The sequence below is a fragment of the Branchiostoma lanceolatum genome, chromosome 14, assembly GCF_035083965.1.
Source record: "Branchiostoma lanceolatum isolate klBraLanc5 chromosome 14, klBraLanc5.hap2, whole genome shotgun sequence".
Classification (NCBI taxonomy): domain Eukaryota; kingdom Metazoa; phylum Chordata; class Leptocardii; order Amphioxiformes; family Branchiostomatidae; genus Branchiostoma; species Branchiostoma lanceolatum.
This window is the reverse complement of record NC_089735.1, coordinates 17816699-17825667: the sequence shown is the minus strand read 5'-3', so window position 1 is coordinate 17825667 and position 8969 is coordinate 17816699.

The window sequence follows — 8969 nt, the reverse complement described above, 5'->3', positions numbered from 1 at the left end:
TCACCGGAAGCTTAAAATCAGCATAACTGAAGAACGTGTGGATGGATTGCAATGTTATTTGGTATGTGGGTAGGTGCTGGGAGGAGAAAGGTCAAGGTCAATTTTGGGCCCCCTGGTATGTGTCACTGGAACTGCAATGGCGTATTTGTAAAAATCTTCCAAGGAGAATAACTGAAGAAAGGAATGACAGATTTTCATGTTATTTGGTACGCAGGTAGGTTGGACTGAGGAGAACAAACTAAAGTGCTAATTATGCAAATTGTGACTGAATTTGCGTAAGTAATGAGGAATATCTACTCCATTGTAGGTATGTGCTTTGAGGTCGCACCTGTCACATCTGTTGGTCTCTTATCTAGGTCAAGTAGTCCCCAGGTCCCAACAGCTGGTGGTCAAACAACAAATGGGTACACTACAAAACCTGTGTACTTGTTTCTATTATGTGGATACCCTCTGACACATAAAACAAAACAACCAGCAGCAACAACAAATAGCTAGGGCAAATAAAACACATCATATAGAAAAACAAATTTCATGGAGATTTTGGGTCTTCAGACTCTTGTTTTAGGCTGTACCACTTTGTTTTTTTGGTTCAGATTCAGCATTCAACTAGCGTGGCTGACACCTTAAAGCCATACACAAGACCAGGGGAGTTCTGGTCCGGCTGATAATATTTTTCTGAATCCATGAATGTAATTGTATTGGTCACATAATCTTGAACCTGGACTAGGCTAGACTAGATCAATTACAGCCAGGTGTAACATGTTATATCACGACCCACCATTGGACAAACTTCAACTCTGCAGCTCTTAAGAAACCTTGGGTTGAGCTTAAAACTTGCCTTTGCAATGTGTTTCTGGAGACTTGTTTGTCAACTAATAGCCTTAGTAACTGTATTTTCCACTTGCTCTGGGTCAAAAATGGACTTTGATCTTTGTCAATCATCCCATTGAAACCCATACGACTTGAAATAAAGGCCCTCACAAAATTTGACGGCTTTTAGGAAATGTCGGTCCGATGTTTGAAATAATGTTTGTAGCGTTTGTGTGAATAGTTGTTCATCAATGTCCTACCTTAGCAACGTAATTCTTCTATTGTGTTGACCCAAAAATTGATCTTGAACTTCAGAAATTATCCCATAGGAACCAATACGTATTTAATAAGGGATGATACCCATCATGCATCACACCCTACCGGTCTCCATGAAGGGGCACTACTCAATTCCTTGATCATAAATCATTGAATGGTTCATCTATTTGTTTATCTGTGAATAATTTTTTACAAATTTTGTTGATTTTGTATTCCTAAAGATGTGGTCTGTTAGAAAATAACACTCTCCTTTAAGCATCAGTGACATCAAGTAAGGCCATGTTGATTCAGTTTTATGGCTGACATCCTCTGGTAGCCCCAAAACTAATGCAAGCATGCGAAAAAAAATTTGATGAAAAAAAAGTTGCCCTCATTATGAAATCTAAGTGGTCATGAGCAGGAAGGTTAAACAAATTCCCAAACACTTAGAGCATGATATACCAAACAAGATTTTTAATTCTTGGAAGATTTCAACTTGGAATTGGCATTCAAACATTAGCATCATTCCGTTTTCCTTTGTTTTTTCTTTGCAATTTACATCATATTATTTGCCCATTTTGCAGCTGCTTTCATGTGATCACCCCTTTGTACAAATTACAGTATGGTCAAGAACTTTTGTCGGGGGGGGGGGTGGTGGCAGACAAAAATTGATGCACACACAGATGTCATTCATACATGTACATGTATGTAATCAAATCAACATGACCTTGTCTGAAATCACATCATAACAGGTCATGGGTTTTGACTGAATGTGTTCGCTACCATCTGTACTGTCAATGCATGATCCTGAACCTTGTGATTCAGATGGCTGTTACAATCATCAGATCAATTATCCAGTTGGTTAACATGTTGGAAACATCTGGCACCTTTCCTTGGAAAACAGCCATTTTACTACCCAGTGGGAATGGACCTAGTTACTTGACAGTTGAAATTGAAGACAAAATCCATCCAGGAATAAGCTGGCATGTATTGCAGTAATCATTACTACCGAATCACCTTTATCCTTAAGCGTGGAGGTGAAAATTGTTGTTAGCGTAGCTTTACAGGCTTTCCTTAAAAATAAAACAGTAAAAGGCTATTTGATCTTGGTGAGTTTGCTGGCTGGAAGGAGATTTATCAAGAGTAACATGCATGGTGGTAAACTATTATTGCATGTGAGACTGTTCATTTACAGTGACCATTTTTACCTCCATGAAAAATGAAGATATTGTTTTGTGTCTGTGTGTTTCAAGAACCGTTTGGTATGTGGATAGGTCTTGAGGAGACAAAGGTCAAGGTCGATTTTGGGCCCCCTAGTGTGTGACCTTGGTACTGCTATGGCTATGGCTGTGATGTTTTTATCTACTAGTATTAAGTTTCTCCAACAAAGTGGAAGGCATGGCGGAACACGTGTTCCTTGGCAAAGGTCACCTTTTCAAGGCCGCCATTGCGAAATCTAACAAAGTAACACAACAATAATCAATACATATTGATACAATATGAATAACAAATAGAATAAATCAACATAGAACTCACAGAACTCAGGTAAGCCATATGTACATATATGTTTTGGTCGATTTTGATGTAAGGAAGAAGTTGTTTGGACCCCTACAATTTTTGTTTAAATGTTCCAAGAAGGATAACCGAAGAAAGGAAGCACGGATTTCTATGTCATTCGGTATGCAGACAGAGAATGAAATGAAATGAGATTGTGTATATTAGGGCTTGATTTGCATAATTAATGAGGAAATTCCACAAGTGTTTTCCTTAGTAAGACGCTAATAAATGCATGTAATCTATATCAGGTAGAACATCTACAGATACCAATTATGCAAATCTGGACCCAATTTGCATAATTAATGTAATTCTATCATTCAAGTGTTTTCCATAATAGTATCCTAATTTTATGGATGACATCAGCGCGCGCATTGATTTTCGACTGAAATAAAAAAACAAGAATTTTTTTACCCTTTGGCAATGGTCAATATACCGAAAACGGGCCAAGATGTTTCAAACGTCTGTCAGTCCCATTGCAAAAACGTTCTAGATGCCGTAAAAAGGCATTTGCACATGTAGGAATGGTAAAAAAAATCGGTACAACGATGTTGCACAATTATTGTATGCAAGCTGTAATAAGATTGCTCCTCGTCACCAACTTACAAGAGGACACAGTGCATCCCTCATACCAAACTTGTAATTGGAATTTGTCTGTAATTGCTGTGCCATTATCAACCGGTTACCAACGACGGGTGATCCGATGTGTTTTTCTTGAATGAAGTGAAGTACTGACAAATCCGACAACAGGGTCAGAGGAAGCAAGGAAGAAACTAATGTTACGCGGTTTGAGAAGACCATTGTCTAGCTGTCGGTGTGTCTGTTGAAGCCAGAATAGAAAGACGGGGGATTTCTGAGGCACGGAAATTCAGGCAGACAGTCAGGACAGCAATAGCAGAGAGAATTTCAGTTGAGACGAAGTGAACAGAACATGCATTATTAAGTCATAGTCTGCCGTATGACTCAGGAGACTCCCGTGCCCAGTGTACGGGAAGCCTTGTCTCTGCGTTCTTGATGTGCTATACAATTTACAAACCCGGATCTAAATTTAGAATGATTTTAATGTTGACATCAGTGCTAGTTACTGCTTTATTGAATACAGGGATGAAAAAAAACTTGTAGGTTGTAATACCATGTTTTATTGCTTCAATTCTTCTTACATGCTTTATGGTATTCAAGTTTGAAAATATGGATATCTTGGGTTTTTTCCGCCCGCGCACACTAAATTTGGAGTCTGCAGAGGATGTCATTCATAAAATTTACTTGCTGTGGCTTAATGTCATGTAACATGTAATTTTCATCAGGTGGAACATTTACATATCCCAATTAAGGAAATATGGACCTATGCAAAATCGCCATTTGTTATCTAAGTGCTAAATGCTAGGAATTTCATACTTGTGACATGTGTAAGTTGGTTAAAAGTGCCCATATCCCGGCATAGATTTTGTGAATATGGAAGTGATTTGCATAATCTAATTATTTCGTGGTATGACCTCCGAACTATTGTTTATAATGAATTATATATCTCCTTGTAGAAAGGTACTTCAACAATGTATTCCTCCACAAGGTTTTCCCCATGTATAAAATACCAGAAGATGAACAAGAAAAATAAGAAATATTATATGAAATAGTAACGTTATATATCCCTTATTTTCAGTGGAGGTAAACCGGAAGTTGAAATATCTTTTAAAGCTACGAAATGCATTTTCATCTATGTGACAACATTTACATAACGGTTTTGGAGAAATCGAAGGAGACGATGCTGTTTTCTGCAGATTGAATACATCAGCGAATTGAATAGCCAAAACAGAGCAGCCAGAATCATCCTGTCACGTGACAACAGAGCCAACGTCAAGCAACTACACCAGGCACTTGGCTGGAAATTCCTCCAGGAAAGAAGAACTCAACACCTATGCATCATGGTCTACAAATGTCTCCATGGCCTTACCCCAAGTTACCTCCTGGACACTTTCAACTACAACAGACAGATCCACAGTTATGGTACTAGGCAGGCTAATTCACTACACACACCTAAGTACACTACTAGATCTGGACAGCGCACATTCGCATACAGGGCTGCTACTACCTACAACAAGCTAAATCCATGTATCAATAGCTAAATTTAAACGGGCTCTGGTAAACATACAAATCTCTTAACTTTTGACATCTGACCTCTGACCCTCCGTTGTATGACCTTTGCGATTTTATTTGAGTTGTTTGATTTATTACTCCTATGTTTGATCATTACTGTTTATGTTACATGATTGTGTAATTGATCACTAATTAAGTTTATGTTAATTTATTTATTTTTGTATCCTGATTTGTTATGATTTGTCATGTTACGTAGGGCTCCCTTGGAAATCAGTTACCTTGTTAACTGAAGGGACTACCCTAAAGATTGATAATAAAATATTAAAAAAATAGGCCACAGCAAGTAAGTTATATGGATTGCATCCTCTGTAGGCTACAAATTTAAAGCATGAGGGCGAAAAAAACACAAGATGGGGGCGTGTAAGATGGCTAAATGTTCAGAATAGACACCATAAATGTATAACAAGAATATAGAAGCGACAAATCATCGTGTCACAACCGACTTCTCTTTTATTCGTGTTTTCAAGAAGTGCAGAGAGTGACACTAGTGTGGTAGACTGGTATCATTTTCCAACTACACTCTACCACATTGGTGCCACTTTTACAACTACCGAAAATTTATGAGCACGCTAGCTGATGTCATCCATAACATTTACCTGCTTTGGCCTTGATTGAAACAACTGATACATGCCAATTATGCCTTGCCTCCTGCAAAGCAACATTAGTGCCAATAGAAAGCCTAGTCAAGCTTCCTGGGTTTTAAAATGTGTCCTCTGATATTAGACTCAGATAAAGGATCAGAGACAAACATATCTCACAATTTGTACCAAGATGATTGGAAATCTCCAAAAGCCTGCTTTGTATTTGCTTGTCATTGGTGTTGTTGCTATGCTGCTCTGTCATTGATGATGCCGGTACACATATAAATATATTGTGGTGCAATATATATCGCAATCCTGATTACCGATAATCTCACTTGAAGCTGTCTATGTTTAATGTCCAGTATACATGTAGATCACGTTCATGGCAAGGCAACACCAGTGTACTCCAGATCTGTCATATAAAAACTTTGAAAACTTTATCCTTAATGGCCGGTCGGGACCGTTTGCTACAACTTGTCTACTTGACCTATGAAAGTTTTAAAGCCTTCTGTCTGCTTGAATTGCGTCGTTGATGTCGAGGAATCGGTAAAATGGAGTCTATGAAGGAAAGTCTGGAGTGGTGAAGGGTGTAGTTTCGTCACGTGGTCATAGACGGTCATCCGTCCCGTTGCCGGCACTAATGAAGTTAGACATAAATACGCTCCGGAGAAATTAAGTTTTCCTCTCAATGACATCTTGCGAAATAAGCACGCCATCAGATTCTTTGTGGGGAAAAGTCGGAATATTTTAAAGTTTCATGTCAGAAAAACGTAAGAACTGAAAAGGAATTTCTGGCCCAACGAAATGAATACATTTAGTATAAGCTCTAAGAGCCTTCGAACAAATTCGTGTTTTCAAGCGATATTACAGCCGAACGTAGTTGTAATAAAGAAGTCTTGGTAGGTAAGTTCTCTTTTTTGTTCAACATATTCAACGTTTCTATTAATGTTCCTCTACATATTCTTTCTATACCTCCTGTCAAATAGTTTTCTGTCATACGTTTGGCGAACTCTTTATTCCAACAGGGCCGCGGCCCCACACACGGTCCCCCGTCAAGACCCTGACTTGCCTTTTCGTCCACACCGAACTCTGGAAGGGAGTTGACGTCTTGACATGCGACAAGAGAATTTATCCATCTATTTCCTCAACTTAAACAGGGTAATCCATTCCCGTGTCCTACAGCCCTTATCTTTCCTTAGGTGAGCCTTTATGATCGATGCCCTGTCATAGAATTCCGCGATTGTTGGCGGGTGTCGCTGAAAATTACACTGGGAAGTGTGGGTGGGTCTGGATATTACCTGATGACAGCTTCAAATGAGTAGGAATTATTGATGTGTACTTGGCGTTGACAGTTTTTAATCTGAGGTAACGTGAAGTTACAAAAGGTGTCTGTTACATAAAGTGTTAGAGGCTTACGTAAATGATATCAGTGACTTTGACCACCAAGTGAGCTTGGGCCGGATAAAGATTTTGTCACTGCTTCAGCGTCGTGCTGCCATGACTCCTGGCTGTCTTTGCTGGGCACTACTGTCACTGCTAATTATTTGCCTGAGTGTCATCCTGTTTCAGTTCCAGGCTCTACCTTCACCACCGAAGGTAGAGCCTGGAACTGAAATAGGATGACACTCAGGCTAGCTAATTATACGACAAACCTTCAAAATGCCGCAACACTATGGGATCCGTATGATCTACAGTGGATGTCACTTGAAGTCAGAAGAGAAATGTCCAGACTTTGAATGATGTACAAAATGAATAATAAGCTGACTGATAAGTATATAGTACCTGTTCAAAAAAGAACAAAGCGAACATAGGATTGATGTGCTCAAAAATGTGTATTTTCTTACAAATATTGTTGATTTTTGTAAGATTTTTGTAAATTTTAATCATTGCCTTGTTTGATTTGAATTCGTTATCACCAATTGCAAAAATCTTGGCTGGATAGTTTTAAAGAACACTTGCAGCTAGATGTGCAAAGGTTAAGTGTGAAAGGCCGTTCGGTGTAATATAACCAGCTGCTGTCGCACCACGGGCCTGCGAAGCTGGTGTGTTACGCCGGCGGGCGGTTATACCGGCTATATAGATACAGAAGACATCGAATTTGTGCCAAGCGTTTCATTAGATTCTTGACATGTTAGTCCCAACTCAGTCTAGCCAATTGAATCAAGAGCCCTCCCGCCGGCTGAGCGCTATATTTGTAACGTAAGGGCGACAGTAAGATTCGTTTGCCATTTACTGAGCCAGTAGAATGTCATGAAAACTCCTTCAGAATCTGTCACCCTTGCCTTTTCCTGGGAAATTGCCTCAGAACGATCACGTCATTCATGAGATAAGATGGTGCCATGTCGCCATCTCATCAAAGATGCCCGGGAGCTAGCGCTCACAGAGATGAGACGGTAATTAAGACCACTGAGCTGCAGACATTCAGCGCCCTGCACCAAATATGCTGCCGAAAAAACTAGAGTGATAAAGCTTACGAAACGCAAGGCATCTAGCTCATTATAAGATGTTATGCTGATGTTCACTGTCATTTGTTTGCTGGCTAGCTGATTTCTCGGTTCACGTATACTTATACTGTTTTTTGTGGGTAGCCCAAATGACCATAAACTGCTTTTCGTTCTTGGGATCGGGAGGGCTTGGCCCGCAGCTGGAAATCAATTCGACCGGCTTTGCGACTCGCAGCAGCCTGATCGTTTTCACCAGGCAGTTATATATTTGCTTCCTTCCTTGTTTAATTTTCTAACAGGATAATGTCAGTGTCAGTGAATCTGGATTGGATTTCTTTATTTCTCTTGATTTGTAGGCCTTTCGGCTCAGGGTACACAAATGTCAAGCCTCCCCCTCGGGCCGCCTAGTGCGCAGGTCTCCATGCGCTCGCTGCAGAAAGGTTAGCGGAAGGTTCATCGCAAGTCTTTTCCGATGGATAATTGGAACTTGTTAAGAGATGATAAGGGCATATGGGGACACATTTACCTTCGTCGTGGCTCTTCTATCTTTGTGGAGGTCGTATCCCAGTATACGAGCTGTATTTATCTGGTCGTAGCACATGTGCACGGTTTCTCGCTCCTCTACATCAAACGTGGTAGTCCGGACACCGAATGATGAGGAAGGCCATCATTCCCGTACATGCGTACCTGGACATTTTGAGGAGAGCACTTGCTCGTAGGAAGATGACCCAAAGACCCCATTTACTGCATTGGAAAGTATATGTATGGGGAGCTTTCACAATATTTGAGCCAACCACGTGATTTACACAATCATCATATTTACACAATATTAGCCTACAATGAAAAAATTCAGCACAGATGCTGGAACATGTGTACTTTGATGAGACGAAACGGGGATTTACAAACACCGTAAAGGATGTGGAAACATGCATCATCTGTAGCCTATTTGCAGGCTTTCTTGCCTGCGCCGGCGTTTATTATTGAGGGGTGCTGATTCGCGGTTTTCAACATATCCGGGCCAGGTTCGAATTCTTTTACCTCCGGGAAGGAGGGTCATTGGAGTATTGAGAATAGTGTTGTCAGTACGTTCGCATCTGTAACTCACGATAGCATTTCCAATCCGGCCGGGCTGTTTGCGAAAACGAAAAATAGAATACATGCATATCAAGAAAAT